At 32.7% G+C, this 24,719-nt stretch overlaps 1 long non-coding RNA gene across 10 annotated transcripts in view; it reads right to left on the bottom strand.

Annotated features, from left to right (window-relative positions):
- Window positions 1-363: 363 nt before the first annotated feature.
- LOC109456057 (uncharacterized) overlaps window positions 364-24,719 on the bottom strand; it is an 84,042-nt gene continuing 59,686 nt past the window's right edge. For 7 of the 10 annotated variants that reach the window (XR_012495579.1, XR_012495575.1, XR_012495574.1 and 4 more), the window contains 3 exons: window positions 18,332-18,414; window positions 15,647-15,746; window positions 13,206-15,303 (listed from right to left, as the gene is read on the bottom strand). This is a non-coding gene — a long non-coding RNA (uncharacterized LOC109456057). Of the gene's footprint in view, window positions 642-5,748; window positions 15,304-15,646; window positions 15,747-18,331; window positions 18,415-24,719 lie in introns of those variants that run through there. The other 3 variants (XR_012495576.1, XR_012495577.1, XR_012495570.1) reach the window with 2 other exon arrangements.

The raw sequence follows: 24,719 nt of genomic DNA, 5'->3' as shown, positions 1-24,719 counted from the left end.
TTCCTTGTCACTAGACTTTACTTCTTAGAATCCTTGTATATATAGTATTGCCACATTTAATTTCCCAAAATTCCATTACTTTGTCAACTTCCACTATTTTGTTTCAAGAGGCTATACTGCCTCCCTATTTCTTGCTGTATCAAGACTAACATCTTCTAATTGGTTTCCAGGCAAAGGTCCAATAGCCTAATTCTAACCTAGTAATTCAAATTCATGTAACCTTTGCCTGAGGTTTTAAGACAAAGGTCCCAAGTTATTTTGGGGGGGAATACTGCAATCTCTTTTGACTTAAATTCCCACCCCCAAACCAGTCCACTATTGACAACTCAGTGTATCATAATTTACAAATATACAGGTCACAAATTACAAAATGAAGACATTTTTTATTGAATTAGCAGACAATTTTCTAACCCCCCCATCGAATTCCCCAGTTACTCACAGTTTTGTGCCGAGGAGATCATCTCAGGTGGCACTTACTGCCCTTCAATAGAGCGGGCTGTTTTCAGGCACTCTGCACTGTGCAATGTGTGTGCAGCTTCCAGGCTCAGTCCTTTCTCCATGTGGTCTCATGGGACAGGTATATAGCCAGTTCTCGCTTTTTTTTTTTACAGAGGGGTACCAGGTGTTGCGAAAATACACGCCTAGAAAACAGGTCATAAAGCAAATCAATATAGAGGGGAAACTTGCCATAGGAACCATTATTTAATTGCTGGTTGCCTTTTGGTTAAATGTTAAACACAACAAATATGACAACTACCCTCAAAGCCAAACCAAACCCAACAGCAACAACAGACTTTTAAAAAATATCACTGATGCATAGATTCTGGAAAATAGACATACCTGTCCTACAGATTTTACATAAAAGCTCATAGGGTAAATAAAAATAAACCCTTTTCACATTATAAATGAGTTAAATGTCCTAGCAAACAAACGCTGCATATTTGACCTTCAATTTTCTTAAGATTTCTTAAACCGTTTTTGGTGTGATTTAGATAAGTGTCTTATAAAAATTGTCCAAGAAAATTTATAAGAAAACCTATTCCACTCAATAAGGTAGCTCCAGTAAGCAGAGGGATTCAGAAACATACCATTTTCTTTAGAGTCACTTTAAAGAACTGCAGCAAATACTGAATACATTTGTTTTTTTGATTATGGTAATGGTATTTCTTGGAAAGTATTTTTTCATGTAAGGACTTTTCATTCTATTACTATCTTCCATCTCCTGAAGCACACAAATAAAGGCCAACACAAAACAAACTACTTCATTGGAAAGCTTTAGACGATCAGTTAGGTCACTAATATCCCTTAAAAAGGGATATTAAAATTTCACAGGCCTTCCAACTATTCATAACTCCACCTACAGGTTTCTGGCTTTGATTAAAAATGTTTAGAAAGGATAGTGAAAGGTAGCTAAAACTTGAGGCATGAATGTTAATAGGAAGCATAGAATGAGAGGAGCCCTGCTAAGCAGTAGAAGATAGAGAACTCCTTGTTACCAGGAAAGGGCCTAGACCTTACATTTACCTAGTTGGTATTTAGCCTTTCCGGAATACATTACCATAAAGGCTTACTGCTGACTTTCAGCAGTCAGTTGCCATTTACCAAGAACCTGCTATGTTAGGCTGGCAGAGTATATAATAAAAAATGATAGTCCCTGCCCATAAAGCAGGATGTATTAAGCATAGAGGCACAAAAGAGAAATGGTATTTCTGGCTGAAGAGGAACACGAACTAGGAAAACATGCAGGGGTTAGATAGCCTAAGATTTAAACAGTTGAAGATGAGGGAAAGGACATTCTAGGAGTAAATAACTTGAGCAAAGACTTGGATGCAAATTAGAGGTTTGCAAAAGGAGTATTTCTGTTTGACTTAACAGTACTTCGGTATTAATTGGCAATCATTCCCACAGTGGTAAGGTCAATCTTACTAGGTCTAGAAATAGCCTGACAGTAGATTTATGCAACCCTTTCACGATTTTTCACTGGATTTTCTGAGTTAAAATCTAGAGACCCCCTAATGATTAGGGTAAACTTGTCTAATTTAAGCCTAGATTTCCTTCCAGTATTTCTTCCAGATTGTGCTCTCTCTTCAAATCATCATACATCAGCTCCTGAAGGGCTCCAGGCAATTTGAATATTCTTGTTTTCTTCTATTAGAAATTAGGGCATCTTATGTAAAGGAAGGAAAACAACCTCAAACATGGTTGCACTCATTTCCCTACCTATTCCCCAATACGTTATCTCTGCTTTCAATCTAGTGTATCTGCTTTAGTCCTTGCTATCTGATCATGCCTTGGTTCATGCTTTTGCACTTGAAAGTCTCCAATTCCTTCATTTCACTGAGTTTTCATTCCTTAAGCACAGCTCATCTTCCATCTCCTCTAAGTTTTCTATGTTGACTCTAAGTCCACATTTCCTTCGAGCTTCTACTGCACTTCAAGTCAGCAAGGCAGACTACATTCCACTATTCTCTAGTTGTTTCCTGTATGTTAGTATAATGTTCCCATCTAAGCTAAAAGTTCTTTGCTCACAGAGACCATTCTTTTTTTTTTTTTTAATGACTATAGTGAAATACTGGGCACAGAATAGGCCCTTAATGATAAAAGATTATCTCACTTAAAAATGAAAACAAAAATTTTAAGGCATTTTAGTGTTTTAATAACTATTTTTGATGAAATAAAATTATATTCACTGATATACAGAATTTGAAACCTCAAATTATCACCTCAGATTTTCACACTATTCAAAAATAGATTTGCATGAGTAAAATTGTCCTACTCTACCACATGCATGTAATATAACTATGATCAAAACCAGTAACCACTCTTGATAATCCAATTCCTTCTGATCCAATTTCTGGCAGTAGGAGAGATTACAAATGCATGGCCTTGCTTACAACCAGCAGATTAAAACTGAAAGGTCTATAATTCGAATCCTTTGGAGTGTACATCTTTCAAAAGTGTTGTCAAATCATGAATACAATACACATCTGTTGAGTTTGAAATGAACTGAAATCTTGCTTAAAGGAAACTGGAATTCTTCAAACGGAATCCTTAGTTAACCTAAATTAGTATCTTGAATTTTACTTCAAGAAAGAAATCAATCTTAAGAAAAATTGTAATCAAACACTCTGGGTCATATGGCTTAAAACACATTGAACACAATTCTTAAAACTTCTATATTATTACATACTTTATTACATAATACTTTTATATGACTTGATAATATTCTTACTCATAAAATTTAATGATATTCAGCATACTCTGATAAGAAAATATAAATTGTTTTAGAAAATATTCTGTTTAAAATTATTGTAAACTTCAATTAACTAAATCTAGTTCTCCATATTGTCCCATTAATTCAATTAAATGCTTTATCTGATAAACCTTTAAAATTTATCATTTTTCATTTACAGTGAGTGCCTCTCCTCCACAGACTTCCAGTGGAGTTATTTTTGTTGTTTTTGATCTTATCTCACACAATCAAGGTGTTGGTCTGATAAAGGGTAGGAGAAACAAACCTAAAGCTTTTTCCTATAATGGCAAAGTTTTCCCAGAATTTTAAGGTGATAGAGATTTCCACATAAATCTACAAGATTATTTAACTTTTCCCTTTGCTTTTATGAGTAATGTCAGTGTACAGAAATATTTGCAAAATGGATACATTGGAGGCCTACTCTGTTCTAGGACCATACAGATTTGGGACCAGACTTCTTACAATTTAAAAACTGAGGCTTGGAGAGACTTGGGTAAGGTCACACAACTAACTAGTAGCAGAGCCAGTTTTTAAGTATTTGAAAATGACCACACTTAACTTCTCTGGGATAGGAACAGTTTAAGCTTCTGTTTACAATGTCAATCCTCTGGCAAAATAACCAAGCTACTTAAACACTTCTTTAGCACAATATTCAAAAAATGAATTTTATTTTACTGCATTATAACCTTTTGTTCTGCTTCATTTCATGGTCTTCTAACCCAATGGGAAAGCTTTAGCTTCTCTTACATGCTCGTTATCTTAATAAAAAGGCATATTGATGACATTGGAGAGACTGGTATCAGGGGGAAGTGCATCTGAATAAAGTGACATGTTGGATGAATAGCTGTACACACATTACTGAATGAGAATGAAGTAATGGAAGTTTCATTGTCTGAGACTTTAAAAATGAGGACAAAATTATAGACAATAACTTAGATTCTCATGTCTAGAATCATCAAATTAATCTAATGGACAATTTCACTTCTAATTTATATCACTTGATTTTCCACATTATTCTTAATTCTTGAATGAATTATTTCTTTAGACATGCTTTTATTAGAGAAATTTATTTTCTGTAGGAGCAAATACCAAAACCAAAAGCGTAGTCTAAAAAGACCTAATTAAAATAATTCATTTTACTATCCCTGAGGACTTTCATCTTTTCAACTGAGAAATTAATATAAAAATATTGAATATTAAAAGTAAACACTTTGAAAACACAGAGAAGTCTCCAAAATTATGTTTCACTGATAAAGGAATTCTAAAAATTCTGACACCTTTTAAAACCATGTTAAGTAAATCAGTTATTAACTCACTCAATATTAATTTAAATGTTTATTAGATATCTGCTAGGTGGTAAAATTTTAATGTCCTTGTATCTGTAAGGAAATTGTTACTGGAAATAACGTATCAGACACCACAAATTGTAAAATTATACCTTGTACACATGAGTAAATTATGAAAATTTAAACAGCACGATTTCATATAACATACTAAGACAGGAAATGAAACAAAATGAAAGGTAAACTTAGCAAAAAAGGAATTTCCAACCTCTTAGCTCTCTCCAGGACTAATAATTAATGCAGGTCTGCATTAAAGATGAGGTTATAAGACAATCTCATCATTCTCATGCTTCCTTTCACAAGTCTAGTTAAGTTCTATTGAACGATTATCAACCTAAAACTAAGTGTTGGCATTATACCATGTATTGTATTTTAGAACCTTGATATCAAAATCCTATTCTAATGCAACAATATCTTAGGTTTTATTCTTTGTCTAAAAATGAGGAGGGTAATGATTACCTGACAATGAATAATTTTAGAAAATTTCATAAAAATAAATTTTATAGCAGGCATATCAAGTAAATTATCAAGGAATACATTTGCAAACTATGAAACACCTAAATATTTTATTGACAGGCACGCTATGCCCAATTTGGCAGGAATTAACTATGAAGAGCAACAGAGGCTACCATGTGAAATCGATCCAAGAGGCTACATACAGCAAGTAGGATATTAAAAGATTTATTTGTTTGGGAATATCCTTGGGTTCCCCAAACAGTAGAGTGCAGAAGCCAGATGATTTCCCAATGCAGGGCAAAGCATCTGAATGTCATGGATTTATGCAAGTGGGATTTGGAGTCTGGGTACTGTTGGTTCAGGCAGGCAGGTAGAGTTCAGAGGCTGGGGAAGATCAGCAAAATACAAATGATTTCAGTGGGAAAGATGCAAGTGAAAACTATTTCTTGATAAGGTAGAAACAGAGAGGTAGTTACAAATAGCTGTTCTGGTTGAATTTCTTAGATAGAAGCTAATATGAATTCATCAGTCTAAGCAAGGTTGGCTTGGATTTTAAAGGTATCCTAAACAATCAATGGTAGGGCCAATCCGATAAATGATGGAGAAAAAAACAGCCATTAAATAATTTTAACACTTTTAAAAGCACTTAATACTTAAAAAAAAATCCCGAATTATGACATGGTTGTAATTCCTGACCTCCATAGTGCTTTCTCGTAACTTCTCAGAAAGAACATCTGGGAATCCATTTCAGTCTGTTAGATTTCTTAAGCTTTACGTCAGATAGTCAAAATTTCTCGTTTGTGTTACCTGAGATAAAAGGATACTGTGAAATTATTTATTCCATAACTAGTACATCTCAATGAGAAAGGGCCCTTAGAAAGACTTATTTCCCACATAGAACTTTGTATTGGCAAGTACTACTTCATGTTTTCATTCCTTATCTTTCAACGTAATTGTGATATAGGTGATCTATAGATTTGACTTAATTGTGCCTGGGAGAATTCCACTGAAAAGATCTAATTTCTGGCTATCTGACCAATCTATAATAAGAGAACATATTACTGAGTGTGATGTGAGGTTGTCAGCTACATTAGTCACCAAATGAGCTGAGTTAACATAATGTCTCAGCTCAAGTCTATAAGGTTCACAGGCTAATAGAAAAAGGAAGAAAATTACAATATGATGTAACATAAGCAATAAAACATGATAGTACAGAAAGGGGAGTTAATTTTGTGTGTATGTGGAGGGGGTGGGAGGAGGTAGCCCTTCTGAAGCAATACCTAAGAATATTTCTGAAGGCTAAGAATTTGCTATATTGCCTGGAATTACTCTAAGAGACAGAATGAAGTTAATGATTATAAAGCCTTTCCAGAAGCCCAATTCTTTAAATTGACGTGAAATACTAAAAGAATGGTGTATCTGATAGCTTAAGTTTCCAAAATTTTACATTTTAGATGTATAGTTTGTCTGCAGCCTTTTAGTTACAAAAGGCCTATTTCTTAGATTTTGATGTGCTTGAGGTGATAATGATGCTTGATACTTGTATCTTAAAAACAAATATGACCTATAGATTGTGTGGGCTTACTCTGCAGTTAGGGGATGAGTACTCTATTAAGAGCTGACCAAATTTGTGTATCTGCATGTATATCCATGGACCATACAGGAGGACATGGACACATAAACATCCATGTCCCATGCTACCGAAACACACTTGTAAGAGCATGCGTCCTTGCAGTGGGGCAGTAGTACCATTATGGAACACTTAAGATAATTTGTGCTTGGTATAGTACCACCACTAAAAAACCTATTTTTAAGACATCCTTTGGAAAGTATCACTATCATTTTGCACATTTTATGGCTTAATATTTGTTAATTGTGTCTCTTTTGTTAGCTATAGGACAAAGGCTGTAGATAAAATTACTAACCGCATGAGATCTGCCATTAAAACCACCTGAGTTTGAATCCTGAGTCCATTTACTAGTTGTGTAACATGAGGCATGCCATTTCCCTGACTCCGTTTCCTTACCTATAATATGGGGATGATGATGTACCTTCCTCATAGAGTGGTTATGAAAATCACATGGGCTATTAAATGTAAAATTTCTGGCCAAGAATTAAACAATCAAGGTGTTAATTATTTCTATCACTAAGAGCAGCACCTAAAGCTTCAGTGGTTTCTATATGCACTTTAAGAAATCATCAACAATCCTATGGCGTTAAGTACTAAAATCTTTTGACTTGTATTAAGTCATTTTCACTAAAATAACCACTCAAAATAAACAATAAAACTTTACTGGCCTATTTCCCAGAGGGGTAAATAAACATTAATACATGTGCCAGGGCTCATGTTCATTGTATTCACAATTCTCTCATATCAAGAATCTCATATAATTTGGAAGAGAACTAGAGTAGTCTGAAAAGTACTTGAATTGTAAAAACTAAGAAGCCCGCATTAAAAAATGTCATGAAAATTATCTTCTCAGCCAAGCCATAACGTTGTTTAATCGTCTCATTGATTTGGGCTCAAGACTGGTCAAGATATTCAGAATAAGTATTTCCTGTGTACTTGATGCCAGAATCAACTAGACCCACTGCCAATTTCAGAGTAAGGATGATCTTCCTTGGAACACTCCACTTAATAAGCTGAGAACCTACTATGTACCTGGTAAGATGAGCAAAGCTCCAATTGAAACAGAATTCAGAAAGAGAATTCAAAGAGTGGTAATTCTAAGCCCAAACTATGACCCTGCAGCTTACTTATCAACATCTGAGCACCCTAGAATATAAACATCAAAGAATACCCCAGTGACACTATAACCTGTCTCCTCAAGATAAAACTATGATTAAAAATTTCTGTAGAATTGATTTCTTCCTGTTTATCTAAATTCAACTTAAATTCTCCTTTGAAGTCTTAAGAGGAAAACGAAAACTTAATAATCCAGTTCTTACTGGATTTGTTCAAGAGCCTTCAAAGAGTAACCCTCCTTGAAAATAAATGCCAACTTATAAAAGCTTTTGGTATTTAAAAATTATGTTCTAACTACAGTACTTAATGAAAATGTTAACATTTTCATTATTTCATAGTTCTCAGACAAATGACATTGCTTCTGGAAACCTTGATCTTGAACTATCTTCCTTAGATACTGTCAGTTTGTTAAAACAATGATTATTTTCAGTAACAAATGTTCGAAAACAATACAAAATATCCAGAAGTTTCCCCATAATTTCCTTTAGTCAAAAAAGTGTCTTTTGTTAGTACAAATACCCTTACATTTTAAAGACAAGCATTTGATCAAGCTGATGTATTTTCATTTTAAATGTCTTTAACCTAATTTTTCCCCTGTATTTTGTCCCTCTTAAGGTCCTTGGTAAAGAGGTCTACCACACACATCCATAGTTGGTAGAAAGCCCTTGCTTGTTTTAAGAGATCATATTTGCATCTCTGAAACTCAATCTCCCATTTTGCCATCCAGTGCAATACAGAATAAACAAGTCTCAAGATTCTTTTTCAATCAAGCTTTTCAATACCCTTTCAACTACTCCTTATGACATTTGAACACGTCATATTTTTTCAATTCTCTCAATGCTCTCTAGTTAGTTCACATCCATCCTCTACATGACATGTGCCTGAAATGAGACAAACACACCAAGACTTCCAATGAACAATAGTTTGGGGGAAAAAGTGTTTATTAGCATATAGTAATAAATTAACTTGAATGAAGAATTTTCATGCTAACTTTGAAATTTGTTGAACTTGTACCTAAACTCCAAATTAAATTACACAATTGGGCTATCCAGAAACCAAGAAGACCATGTGGCATTGTTGAAAATAAGAGTATAGAGAACTTTTTATTTTTAGGATTTTAATGAATATAGGAAGTATAGTAAAATCATAATTTTTCCTGAGAGTTTTACTCTGTAAAACTTTCTAGGAAAAACAAGTCACCAATTTTTAAAGCTTCAAATCCTTGAGTTTTAAACATCTAAGAATCACTAATTCAAAAGTGGTACCATAACTGTTATGGACTCAAGGCTTTACTTTTGGGTAGCTTTCCTATATTTTCAAAGGATACAATACCCAGTAAAATGCTAACAAAAGTGGCGTAACAAGGTCTGACTTGAAATCTACACCATAGGCCTATTTTGATGACAAACACCCCTTCCCTTAAGAGTCAGATTTTTAGACTCCCAAGTAATATTTTCTTTATTCTATTAACCAAGTTGTTTTTAGAATCTAAACCTGCCTTTCTAAATTAAACTACTATTCTTAAGAGTATTAAATTATGTTAGCATGTGAAAAAAATAGATTGAGACGTAGCATTTTTGCTTACCTTCTGAATGGGTCGCTGTGACAGGTCATATACTATGAATTCATATTTGTGTCATGTTTACATTTTGATAACCATAGCCGTATATTTGAACTGAAATGTCCATAATTACTAGTAAATGCTTTTTGAATTTCAAATGTAAATCCCACAATTTTAGAAGAGCTCAGCTTTTTGATAAATTTGATGTGATTATTGGGGTACAAAGGAAGAAACAAACCAATGTTAGATTTCTCTTTGAGCAAATCTTGAGCAGTGCACATATTTCAGCAGTTACTTTTCTTACTCGCCTGTTTAAACCCTTCAAAGACTTCCCTTACCTCAGAATGCTTCTCACACTAAGGAAAGGTACCCTTGGGGACAACATGCAAATGTGGCAGAGGAAGCCACATGATAAACAAGATGCATCTTTTCATATGCTCAAGTTTACTAAAATACCTTGAGAAAAAAATTTAAGCATTTTTTTACAGTACAATATTATGAAACATATTACAAAATTGGTGGTATTTTTTTCGAGTATACTTTAGATAAATGTAAAGAAAAAATTTCTGAGCCAGAGTACATCCTGTTATCTCTTCTCCAGAGGGAGATGCTCTTTCTAGTCCCGGGCATAGTTATGAATTGGATTAAGAAACGAAACATCCACCTGTGTAACTAGAAGGGAATAATGAGGATAATAGTAGTAGATACCAATGGGTGGTAAAACGGTGATTTTTAAATAGAATTTTTCCCTTTTCTGAGTAATACCCTTTTCTATGGGTATTATTATTTTATTATTTTCAGGTGTACAAAACAACATACTAGACATTTACACCTTCAAAGTGAAAACCCTCCTCCCCCCAAGCTACTACCCCTCTGACAGCTTATACAGCTGTTACAATACCACTATCTTCTTTATGCCATATTAGTTATTACTTTTATGCTATGAAAAATTAAACTTTTAAACAGATAATCCTTAATTTTTAGATCTGAAAGTCCGTTTTGTTGTGCTATTATTTATAACTAAAACAAATCAATTTTTCTTTACATAGTTTCAAAATTAGATTTATCTACTACTCCTTTTCCTATACTTACCTTTCGGGGTTTTGGGAGCTGGAAGAGTGGGGTAATGACAGCAAAACCGCTCAACAAATTCAAGAAATAATTCTTGAATTCCTTTTCAACTCTCCTTTGAGAACACCAAGTAGATTGCTCCCCTGAAGCTGGTTTTAAAATAAGCTAATTTTTGAAATCATCTGTTCAGTTCTTCCCATGATAGTTAATCCTTCATTATCACGTCTAAACTTCCTGAACCCAGAATGATTTCCATTTACGGATTTCCAAAGGGGGTGATTATGTGGTGGTAAGGCTGCTTCAAATAATTTTTATTTTTCAAGGATGTCTCACTCCTTTTAAAAAAAAACCTCCCCATTCACATAAATCATATATGCTTATTTATGGTACACCCCCCTCAACCTACTAAGATTTATCTCACACCCATAGCAAATGAGTAATAACAGTTTAGTAAATGTATTCTAATTGGTCTGTTCACACTCTATTTGGTAACCTTTTTCACTTAATCATGAACAACTTTCTAGCTCATTAATTATTTTAAATAGTTGAACAGTATTCCATTCAACATGTTATTTAATCAGCCTTTTATTGTTAGACATTGAAAAAACTCTTCCAATCTTTTATTATAAACACTATAACACATGGATTACTTCTTAAAAGAGTATATTTAATAATTGCTTTTACAATATTAGAATATTGAAATAGATAATTCATTCTTTTAATGTGCTAAAGTCCTAGGAATATACCATGGCTGGTCCACACTGTGTGAGATAGACAGAAAAAAAATCAACTATATCACTTTGGAACTTGATATTTAGTCTGGTGTTTTAAAGTTCTGGATGTCTTAGTTCATCTGCTTTTCTTCTTCATTTTGTTTTTAAAATTTAAAATTTTTATTCATATTGCTAATACATTTCAAAGGTTAATATGTATGAATAAAATGAGGTGCAATTAATGATAAAGTGTTATGTTATTCAGTGTGTTAAGTTAGAGAAAAAGGTTAAGAGCTATGGGTGTAAATGGTTCATACTATGGGAAGGAAGTATAATGCCCAACTGTTAAAATCAGGAAACACTTAGCACACATGAGAAATTTGGCCTGATTTCTAAAAATGTATAGGAATTAGTTCGGGAAGAATTGGGATGGTGAAATGGCATAAATAAAGGCACAGATGAAAAAAAAAGTGATGTGTCAGGACTAGTTCACTGGAAGAAAAATAGGAAAACTTAAGAAGGTAGGGGCAAGATCATGAGGTACAAGCTGAGAAGCCTGAATTTTACCCAACAAAAAGCAGTGTTTAATCTTCCTAACTTAAGCAGGAAGATTAAGTTAGTGGGATACACTGTAGCAGATGAAACAATTACAGGCAAAGAACTCCTCAGCTAAGATGCTGCAGAACAGGAATAAGCAAGAAATAATGAAGTTCTTAACTACTGGCAGCCAATTTCAAGAATGGAGGCATTAAAGACTACTGTGGTTTGTTTGAGTTAATGACAAACATGAACAAGTTCAGAGTGTCTTTTGGAGCCATTAGCTTTGACTAACTAAACTGGTCAAGTGGAAAACAATTTGAGAGCCATCAAAGCACAATTTGTAAAAACCTCATCATCACACATACACCTATTAGCCAAACATTTAAACATTGTTTATATTCTAAATGGTCTCAAGTGGAGGTTCTAACCTTAAGTCCAATTCATAAAAATATTCTATGTACAAAGGTCAAATAGGCTGAGGCACATACAACTGTTAAGGTTCTCTTAAACAAGTATGAAAAATTAAATCTGCAGATTAAGCTAAAGCTTAAACAGCCATAAGCGCAGGCCCCTATAAACTCTTCCATCCTGAGTTACGATTCTCCCTCTTGTACAATTCATCCTAGCCACCCAGACCTCCCTACTGTTCCTTGTACACACCACAAATGCCTGTCTCAAGGTCTTTGCAGTTTCTGTATCTGCCTGAAAGGCTTTTCTCTCAGACATCTAAAGGTTTGTTCCCTTATTGTTTTTAGGTCTTTGTTCAAATGCCATCTCTGTGAGCTCTTTTCTGATCATACTATTTGAAAACATACCTCTCTGGCCTTCCAAAAACCTTTATACCATTGCTTCCACATCCCTCACTTTATTTTTTTCCATAGAACTTGTTACCACCTGACATGCCACATGTGGTACCTATCAGGTTTTGTCTATTCTGTTACCCACGCCTCACTCCCAAGATTGTAAGCGCCCTGAGGGTTGGAATTTGGTTTGTTCAGTGCTGATCCTCAGTATCTACGCATAAAATAAATTTGTATCTTGCTATATATGTTTCAAATCTATTTTTAATGGTCCTTGTCAAACATTAGCATTTTCACACTGCCAGAAAGTCATGAAAGTATAAACAAAATATAACAATCTGCATAGACTATGTTAAAATTTATAAATTCTCTTAAGAAGTGATGTACTTAAACTTTCTCAACACATACTACTGAACATCAAATACTCTACTTCATTGCTTTAGGCTACAATGGTACTTTTCACTGGTCACATGGAAACTTAAAATTGCCCTATAGCTTATTTACTATCATATGAATTAAGTCCAGAGAAAAAAAGTTTTAGTTTACCGTAAGAACTTACATCCTTGAAAATGTTACTTCCATAAATATAAGCATTCCCAAAGATCATAAAATAATGAGAAATGTAAGTAAGCAAACTCTGGGATGATTTAAAATTTCTACCACTTTCTAAAGATATTTTTTAATAGACTAATCTATACTAAGTAGTTAAATTATAAAACAAAGACATATAGAATCCTTTAATAACAAGTTAATCAAATTAAGGAACATTTAGCATAAAAGTGGCTTAAAATCTTTTTTCTCAGCACAACTTCTCAAACAAAATCTAACTATAGTATAAGATAAATATATACAATAACAAGTCTCCACGCAATTTTTATATTTTTTCAAAACACACAAGTCCCATCACAAGAAAACAATAAATATCAGTATTATTCAAATTCCCACAGAATTAAGGGGGCTGTGCTCAACAATATACTAATAAACTCATGAAGTTTTTGCATGGATTCCATATATTAAAAATCAATACACCCAAACAGAAATTATAAATGTTGAATTGAATTTTCAGTATAATAAAGACAAAAACCCCCAAAAAACCCAGCAACTAATTTGTCACCTTGCACAGTAATTTAAACATAAAAGGTTTAAACTTATTTATTTTGCCAACATTTTCGTCATTGCATATAGCCCGAAAAAAAAAAAAAGACATCAGACATCTGTAGAATAAATTTTATAAATAAACAAGGCAAGAACATAAACTCCTAAATTTTTAGTGGAATGAATTCTGCATTAACGGGGCTCAAGTTATAACTAAAACAGAAACTAAAAATTCTCGTGGTAAGATTTTTTTTTAGCTGGAAATGTTCTGATGATGACCTCTTATTTCTTCTCCCAGATATACAATACCAAGGTCTGACAATTAAGTTCGCAAACTCATCCTAGAAAAAGTGATCCCTTATTGCTGAATATCACTACAGTCATCTTCGAAGCAGTCTTTTTGGGAAGCTATGCACAGACTCCAGCGTTTAGTCCACCATTCAAAGCAATTTTAGAACTCTTTTTCTGGAATGGCCATCAGAGCTGTCGTTGTATTACCCTTGATACCCTGTATGTCAGCAAAATGTCTTCCTTTCAAATTTTCCTTTATCTCTGGGTAAAGTAAGAAGTCATTGGGAGCCAGATCAGGAGAGTAGGGAGGGTGTTCCAATACAATTATTTGTTTACTGGCTAAAACCTCCCTCACAGTCAGTGCCGTATGAGCTGGTGCATTATCATGATGTAAGAGCCATGAATTGTTGGCGAAAAGTTCAGGTTGTTTTTGTGTTTCATGCAGCCTTTTCATCACTTCCAAATAGTAAACTTGGTTAACTGTTTGTCCAGTTGACATAAATTCATAATGAATAATCCCTCTGACATCAAAAAAGTTTAGCAACTTCATTTTGACTCTTGATGTGGACTGACGAACTTTTTTGGTTGTGGACAATTGGCTGACATCCATTGTGCACTTTGACACTTTGTTTCAGGGTGGCATTGGTACACCCATGTTTCATCACTAGTGATAACATGGCTCAAAACATCGTCTTGCCTCTCCAAAAGGACTTGGCAAACTTCAACTCTCCTTTGCTTTTGTTCATCGTGTGCTCCTTTGGGGCCATTTTTGCAAACTCCTTTCTCACGCCAAGATTTTCAGCTAAGATTTTCCTGTTTCTCTAATGATGTTTACTTGGTCTGCTATGCTCCTCAGTCAGCTGACAATTTTGATGTACATTTAGACAAATTTTTGCAATATTTTCATCAGTTTTGCTAGTTACTGGCCACCCTGACCTCTCTTCATCAGCGATGCGTTCTCTCCCTTCAGAAAAACGTTTAATCCATTTGCATACTGCCATTTTCTTCATGGCATTATCCCCATAAACTTGGACTAACATGTCCCTGATTTCACTTCCACTCTTGCCAAGTTTAACAAGAAATTTAACGTTTGCTCACTGCTATAATTCAAGCTCAGACACTCGCGACAGCACACAAAAACACGCCAACAGCAACAATGAACGCCACTCAGCAAGATACCGCCACACATCTACACGAACACAGCTAAGACACTGATATACCAAGGTTATGAAAACTTACCAAGCTGTTTGTACAGTGCTGCCAATGTAAGCGCACAGTATCAAGTTTGCAAACTTAATTGTCAGACCTCGTATGTCTACTTACGAGAGCCAAGTCTATCTTAAAAGTTTAAGACATTTTCCTTTTGTTAATACTCAATGAGAAACAACACTTAGAATAAAACTTTTTCCATGAATAAGGGATAGTAATATCCACCTGTAAAAGGAAAAAAAATTGATTTAGAAAGTCAACTTCTAAATAAATACATTAGAGAGAGATCATAGTTTATCAAAGTATAATCTTGATAATCCAATTATGGCTAACATGGGCATGTATCAGTAATGATATTTAGTAGCTTAAAACATCTTTAATTCTGTAACAACCAAAATAATATATAACTGAAGAATATCTTTATTGGTAAATATAGAATTTAGTGTATGGCCAAATGTTCAAATCTACTTTCACATATCAATATGTGTAATCTTCAAAAATTTGCATTTGAAAATAGGATGCAAACTGAATTGTTGAATATTTTTCTCGCTGTTCCCTGGATACTTGCCTGCAGTCCTCTGAGTTAGCTCCAAACTCAATCCATACTCCAAGTAACAGATTTAAGATGCTCAACATTGGAATTATTTGGCATCAACTTAAAAAGAAACCTGAATGAAAAAGATTAGGAATTTTTTCCCCAAAGAAGATGGAAAAAATGAAAACAATACATACCAATATATAATTACTACTTCCTTGCAAGATAAATAGCCAAATTAAGATTAGTATTTTATTTCACTATTTGTTCTGTGTTCCAAAATTATACAAAGATGGAAGTATATTAACTCTTACAATGAAAACTTCCAATTCCGTTGAGTTACCTAATTGTGTTTCACTAGGTATTGACAGGCAATTTCCTCTTCTCTAGTAAAAGACTGGAAAGAAGCTGCATATTGTTACAATAAATTTCAGTGCAACAGATTGTCTTACTCTCTCAGTATTTCAATTTTTTCTTTAATTCACTCTCAGGATAAAACAGGAAAAGTTTTTATTTAGCTATATTAGCCCCAAATGGTTCTTCACATCAGGAGCACAAAGATATAAAAAGATTCACCTAGTAAATGTAAAATCTAAGTTTTCTCTCTGTCATTTAGAAGGCAGAGTAGATTAAATACAATTCTCTAAAATCTGACTTCAAATACATTTAGGAAAACGAAACAAAAAGAGAAATCAAACTCCTGGGTTGTTCTGGAAAATACTGAACAAACTCTGTAATTCATTCAGTTACTATTTCTAAGCATGTATGTATTAAATCCCGAAATATTTTTAGTGAAAACCAACAATTATCATATATTTGTTACAGTCTTTCATACAATGGTTGAAATAAAGAAAAGAGATTAAGAGCTTGATGAGCGATTTTTAAAAGTATTACGCAATATTATTTCCATGTAAAAGCTGGCATTTAATTTTAGCAATGGTGTATTGCTTCTTTATTTTGGGGGAAAAAAAATTGCTGGAAAAAACGTGAGATGTTCTTAAAAATGAGAGCTTTATCTTGTACTTTCTTTACCTTCAAATTAGAATTTAAATAGAAGATCCTTGAATACAATTCCTTAAATTATATCTGATATATTTTTAGGGTTCCCAAAATAGACAACTGTAATTAGAAATGATTCTTTAAGAACTTCTTTTATTTTGCAGATTTTCTGGTTGGTTACAATAGAAAAGGGTAAGATGTTTCTTGCAGGAAATAAAACCAGAAGGAACACTACACAAACACGTTAGTCTTAGCCTGAACATCAACTTTTAGTTTAATGACTTACTAAAATATCAACAAATAAGAAATAGAAGGTAAAGAAGACATTTTCCTTCAAATGTAATTAAACTGAAATTTTTGACTGTATCTATAAAATAACTACAATAATTTTTGGTTTTACTCGGAACTTAAATACTGGGATACAAAAAAGAAAACAAGGCCTTCTATTTTCGACTTGTTAAATAAAAATCTTCAGCTATGGATTTAAAACATTTTAATAAAAACAAGAGAAAACAGTACGAGAGTATAAAGTCAGAAGGCATAGGATTAAGATCCTAATCTGTCATGTGTAGTAAATTGCCTGAGTTTCTGTTTCCTGAGCTACCCAAGGAATAGGCTGGTCATCTGTAAGATCTTTCCTACCTTTAAAATTATGATTAAGTGCATTTTGAGACTCAGGATTTCCGGAATTTAATTTGTATATTTTGATACATTCCCCCTTCACCAAACAGTTTTCTAAGTTCTGTTCAAAATGTGTATTTTATAATGTAAATTCATCTGTGAGATAAGCAAATATTTTAAAAGTAATTTCATTTTACTACAGAAAAAGAAAATAAGTACTTTTGTTTAGTCATATAAAAATCTGAATATTTATATTGAGTATAAATGTGTATTAAAGTAAATTTATTTGATGTTGTATATGCTTTTCCAATAAAGTCTTGATGGCATTTAGCACAATTAAATTACAATTATCCTATTCAATATACACATCTGAAAAGTTAGGACTAACTTATTTTTGTAGAATCCTACTAAACCTAACAAGGTTATCAATACTGACAATACATTATCAATAAAACTGAAAGTACATTAGTAATATTAATACATATTCAAATACAACTGTAGAATATGGCCAACCTTACTTCAGCAGCACAGTTAATACTGGAGATAATTTTAGAATCTTAACGCCAATATTTACGTGCTGCTAAGGCACTGCTGACATCACTATCATAAGAGCTATGAATAAAAACAAATACATTTTCTTCAGAAGATCAGATCCTTGTATTTTTGAGGCAGCACAATATGGCCTGCACCTTTTCAAAACCCACAAACCATTATGTGCTGCTACTTTACTCCAAGGTTTTATTTTTTTAAACACACAGTACCTAAAGATACAAAAAAATTTTCTTTAGAAAAAAGGATAAATCCATTAGAAAATTCATGTTTAAAGATTCTAACATTGACACGTGTGCATAGTTATTTCTTAGAAGCTTTTAAGATGGATAATGAAATTTATTTCTGTATCAAAAATTTAAGGAAATTCTACTACATGTCAAGCACATTGCTATAGGTTAGGAACACAAGATGAAGAAAAGCATTTTTCCTGTGTCAATTTAGTAAGTCAACACAGTTACAATATTTAATCAAACTTCTGAATGTATTCAATGCATGAAATTATTTTTTCCTTTTATAAAAAGTAAATTCATAAAATTTGATTTTTACCTTGGTAAAAGCATAAATTACAAACAGCGTTCATTCCTTGAAGTACACCTTTCAAAAAACATCTTCATCAAGTAGGTAAGAGACTTCATGTTAAAGGAAAAATAAGAAATGACATACAAGAGCTCAGTTTCAATCAACTTAAGCTAGCAAAATGAAAACATACTTTTAAAGAAAAAGACTAGAAGTCACATAAAAATATTTTAATACTAAACAAAATAAAAATATACAAAAGGTCCCAAGCAAACCAATTTGTTTGAAAAAAATCCAAATATTATTTTACTTAACATTTATTTCCCTTTTAGAATAGTTATTCTGTCAAAGTTGGATATCACTTAATATAAGAAATAATTCTAGAATATGAAGCCTTGAAAAGATGAGTTAACTTTGTACCCAGAGATGAGAAATAAAACAGGTATCCTGTGGTTCTTGATCTTCCTATCCCCTACCTGTCTCTACTCTTCACCAGGAAAGGAAGTATACTCCTAAACAGTTTTCACTTACTTAGATGTAGGAATGAAATTACGTCTCTCTCTAAAAGATACCAGAAAACTGCTACCACTCTAGTTCAAGCCTTGACAAGCTCTTTTGCCAGTTTTCTCACCATTAAAATGTCTATGCTAAAGCTACAATACTTCTATTACAGAATAAAGTGATGTGAACTGAAATTTGTCCATCCGTTCTAATATCTAATTGTTTATACAGAGCACAACTGTCATATTCTACATTTTTTGTATTTTCTCCATTATTAAAAAATGTGTATAACTAACCTCCTATCTGAGAAACCTGTTTCACATTTCACATATTAGTCTTAAATTTCTGCAGTTTTCAGTAAGTAACTAAAAGAAATTTTTGCAATGTCATGAGAAATACATAATACTTCTTTGTACTTACCAATTACATTAAGAAACTGTCCTCCCTCAAACCCACTTTCCAGACAAAATCACACCTACTTTTCAAACAAAAATGTACACATGACATTTTCAAGTACACAAAATTTATATACATTTTCATTCAACAAATATTTTACTGAACACCTACTACGTGGCAGCCACTGTCCCAGTTGTTATACTAGTCAGTACACTAGTGTACAAGACAGACACAATCCCTTCCCAGGAAGAATTCAAAATAATTTAAATTATAAGATACAAAGTCATGAAACAAGTAACTGTTTGAGACTACATTTTGTTCTTTGCCCCCGCAAAGACGTATATATTAAATGATTATTTCAAAATCAAATGAATGATTATTTTAAAAATCAAGATATCAACTGGGTCGTTTCAATTCCAATCCTTCCTTTTTACAAATTCTGTATACAATTTAAACTAAGCCAAGTGTACCATTCTTGAAAGAAATGTGAATGCTTCAAAATGCAAAGTTTTTAAAAACTTAAAAAAAACAAACTTTAGTTAAGAAATGTTTTTATTTCTTAAAATTGTGATTAAATATGTCTAACATAAATGTCACCATTTTAAAGCGTACAGTTCTATGGTATTAAGTTCACTCTCATTACTGTGCAATCATCACCTCTCCATCTCCAAACCTTTTTATCCACATGAATTTAAACTGTATCCATTAAATACTAACTGCCCATTCCATCTCCACATCCTCTTTTATCCACCATTTTATTTTCTGTAACTGTGTATTTGCCTATTCTAGGTATCTCATAAATGGAATCATACAATATTTGTCCTTTTTCATCTGGCTTATTTCGTTTAGCCTAACTTTTTCAAAGTTCATCCATGTTGTTGCATGTATCACCTTCTTTCCATTTTGTGGCTGAGTAGTATTTGATTGTATGTATATACAATATTTTCCTGTTTATGGACATTTAGGTTGTTTTGATCTTGTGGTTATGATTAATGCTAGTATAAACACAAATATCTGCTTGAGTCCTGCTTTCAATTCTATTGGGCATATACCTGAAAGTAGAAACACTGAATCACATGGTAATTGTATTTTTAATTTTTCTGAGGAATTACCATATTTTACACAGTAGCTGTACCATTTTACATTTCTATCAGCAATGCATAAGGGTTCCAATTTCTCCTCATCTTTGCTAACACTTATTTTCTTTCTGTTTTAGCTACCCTAATGCATGTGAATTGGTACTTCAGTGTGGTTCTGATTTTCCAATCCTAAATGATTAGTGATAGTGAGCAACTTTTCCTGTTTATTGCCCAGTTGAATATCTTCTTTGGAAAAATGTATATTCAAGTCCTTTGCTCAGTTTTTAACTGGGTTTTTTGTTGAATTATATAGTTCTTCATATAGTCTGAATATTAATCCCTTATCAGATAATTTGCAAATATTTTCTCCCATTCTATAGGCTACCATTTCACTCTTTTAAATGTCCTTTGATGCACAAGTTTTAAATTTTGATGAAGCACAATTTATCTTTTTGTTGTTGTTGTCTGTGTTTTTGGTGTCATATCCAAGAAATTATCGTCAAGTCCAATGTCATAAAGCTTTCCCATACGTTTTCTTCTAAGAGTTTTACAGTTTTAGTTCTTATATTTAGGTTAATTTTTATATATAGTATATAAGTGTCCAATTTCATTCTTTTGCAAGTGGATATCCAGTTTTCCCAATACCATATGTTAAAAACACTGTCCTTCTCCCACTGAATGGTCTTGACACGCTCATCAAAAATCATTTGCACATGTATGCAAGAGATTATTTCTGGGACATCTAGTATGTTCCATTGGTTTATATGTCTGATTTATGCTAGTACCATACTGTTTGATTACCATGGCTTTGTATTAAATTTTGAAATCAGAAAGTGTGAGATCTCCAACTTTGTTCTTTTTCAAGATTGTTTTGGCTATTTGATGCCCTCCCTTGAGATTCCATATGAATTTTATTTATGCAAACATATGTCATTGGGATTTTGATGGGGATTGCATTGAATCTGTTGAGCACTCTGGGTAGTATTGTCATCTTAACAATATTAGGACACCCAATATATAAACATTGGATGTCTTTTCATTTATTTGTTTTAATTTCTTTTAGGAATGTTTTGTAGTTTGCAAGTCTTCAGTTTGCAGTATACAAATCTTCACCATCTTGGTTAATTTTATTCATACCATTTTATTCTTTTTGATGCTACTGTAAATACAATTGTTTTCTTAATTTCCTTTTTGAATTGTTCACTGTTAGTGCATAAAAATGCAACTGATTTTTGAGTGTTGACTTTGTATCCTACTTTGCTGAATTTGCTTATTAGTTATAAATTGTTTTGTGCAGCGTTGTGTGTGCGTGTGTGCGTGAGTGTATTTGTTTGTATGGAATCAAGGGTTTTCTGTGTGTAAGATCACGTCATCTGTGAACAGAACTAATTTTCCTTTATAAATCTTTTAATTCTTAAATTGGCTCAAGAGCTGTTTGGCAACGTTGGTCCATTCATTCTCTCATTCTTCTAGAAAAGTATCAGACAGGTGTCTCTTTTCCACTTTCATTCACACTTTCACTCAGAAAACAGAAGCAATTAAAATTTCTGCCAATTTCCACATTTATCTCTACATGTATCTGTGCCCATACAACTCCTTTTCTGTATTATGGATAAACAATCACTGTTCGTAAGACCAATCCCTTCACTTGTATACTAGATTTTTATTCCCTCTTGCTTAAGGATATTCTTCTAGCATTCTTGACTGCATCTTTAATTTTCCTCTCTATTGGATCATTCCTATCAACAAACATGTTATAATTTCTCTAATCTTAATTTTATCTCTTAAAGATTACTTTCTGTGACAATATTGCAAATTTATCACTGATGTTTTAATAAACATCCTCAGAGGAAGATTTCTTATTTTTATTTCTATTTTTAACTATTTGAAAAAGTTATTAAAAAATAACTTTTCTATTTGAAAGCCTAATAAATTTAAAGTAGTAGAAAAAATGTATTCCATACTCCAAAAAATATGGCAATTGAAATATTCCAGTGGAGCAATTCTAGCCATAGCTTCAGAAGGCACATCTCTCTTTACCTGTGTTCAACAGCAACAATAATCTCTGAATCTGGTAAACTTTGATTTTTCCTATCTACTTCTAAACATCTACTTTGAGGCTCCTAAAGTAGGTTTTATATTATGCCTTTAAGAAGGGGTTATTTTAAACTCAAAATTTCTTTGAATCTATAAACTATTTCCAATGTCACATGATAGGGATATTTAGATGCCAATGCATGGCAAGAAAATATTTCTGCTACTTTGTTTAGATATATCCTTTATGTGTCACAACATTACTTTAGATTTTTAATATATCTTAATTTTACTTTTATTCTGGCACTGACACAATTTGTAATAGTAATTACTTTTAACAAGCATGATTCAAATTCTGCACATAAACCTCTCAGGAGATGGCTATATGTAGCCCCTGGACCACAGAATGACTATACTTGCTCAGGACAGTGGAATACCATTTAAGTCATATATGTTATTATACATGGAGAAACATTTAAATTAGCCATTCTTTAATATCTTTAAGCAAAGGCCTAAATTATGGCATCTAACTAAACAGCATGACAATTTCACCGAGCATAATTTTTTCATTACCATACTAAGAAACTGAGAGTTTTATGAAATGCCAAATATATAAAATTCACAGGCAACAGATTAAAATTTGCTTGTCTTTTACTGCTGTCATTTGGATACAAATGCTTAAAAACAAAAAGATTGTGTTACCTAGAAAAGGTACATTTAAAATTCAATGTTGAGGTGAGGCATGCAATGAAATAATATTCAGATATAATCCAAAAAGACTGTTTTGCAATCCAAAAAAACTACTTTTTGAGTTTAAGTGAACATAATATTGTACTGTTTCTATACTCCCTTGATTTTCTCTGATGGAGAAATGAATGAATGAATTACTTAGAAACTGTGAAATAAATTTCAATTTAGACAATTTATTCCCAGAAAAGTCAGGCTATATATAAGTGCTCCCCAAATGTGTTATCATTTTATTAGATTGCCTAACAAGTTTCTTTATATACAACGTTAAGCTACTTAGAAGCTAAACAGTTATATTTCCTCTCTAGATATGGATAAATTACAAATACACCATAATGTCAGCCAAGAAATACAATACAAAAGGTTTGATGAGAACATAAATAAATATGCTATTTCTTAACCTTTTTTTATTCTTACATTCTTTTGCACTCAAATTATGGTTATTTGTCCATTCATAACAGCTTTTGAATGTAGACAAATATTCCTGGTATTGAGTACTGTGCTGAGCAGATACTTGGTTTCATGATTTCATACCAATCCTCCATTCAAACGAGACTACCTATGTGATAATGATTCCTGGTATGGCCCATACCATTTCTCCACTCCTCTGTCTTAGTCCAATGGAAATACAGTGGGTCCATCTCTTAAATCTCTGCTTCTAAGGTTGCTGACTAAAAGAAAAGCCACCTTCCTTCCCTAACTAGATGTGGAAAGAACCCTAATGACTAGGAGCAGACCGGGGAAAAAAAAAAAGCTAATTAAAAAAAAAAAAATCATAAAACAAACCATTCAGTTCTTGTCTTTTATCTTTATACAACAGTCTTAGTTCCAAGTCTGTTGGTTTATATTCTGGCCTGTGGGCTCTTAATTATCTCCACTGGCTTTTGACATATATCAACTTTTCATTCTGATGATCTTCTAAGGAAAAAAGTCATTTTTTGAAAGGTGAGACAAAATAAATGTCTTGCTTAAGAAGTCAACTGAAACATGAAATCTGAGTAAATGGCAATCTTTAAACACCTTAATTTAGTTTTCTTTCCATATTAGATAACAGTTTAATAACATTTTTTAAACAAAGTAAAAAAGATACAAATTTTATATAAATTAGTGGTTTCTCCCTCACTTCCTTGTAAATGATTTACAACTCTAATTTGTTTCAGTTATCATTTTTGCTTAGGCATATTTACTTTATCTTACACTGCTCTAATTTCAGTTCACCTAGCTTACATAAGGCATAACTGTATTTAATAAAAACATTAAAAAATTCTAGGCATGTTTTCTAAGCTCTAAAATCATCCTGAGTGCAAAAATATTCACTGGTCAATTTCTGCATTTCTAACTTTACCAATATAATAAATAGGCAGAAATAATTTATTGAGGCAGCAATGGTACAGAACAGTGAATGTGAAGCCAGAAGATCCACGATGGAATCCTGACTTTGGATGTTATTTCAGTACATGGAGCCTCAGTTTCCTTTTTGTAAAATGAGCCTATTAATACATACTTCATAGCCCTGCTAAGATTATACAAGCTTAAGCTTTTATGAGCACATCTAGTAGTGAATAGGTATTTAATAAATACCTGCTGAATCTAAATTTATAGTAGGATTTGAAATACACTTCTGACAAAGTTAGGGTTTCAGTGGATGGCAATTCAACATA

The sequence above is a fragment of the Rhinolophus sinicus genome, linkage group LG04, assembly GCF_036562045.2.
Source record: "Rhinolophus sinicus isolate RSC01 linkage group LG04, ASM3656204v1, whole genome shotgun sequence".
Lineage (NCBI taxonomy): Eukaryota > Metazoa > Chordata > Mammalia > Chiroptera > Rhinolophidae > Rhinolophus > Rhinolophus sinicus.
The sequence above is the reverse complement of the archived record's forward strand: the minus strand, read 5'-3'. Positions and strand labels throughout refer to the sequence as shown.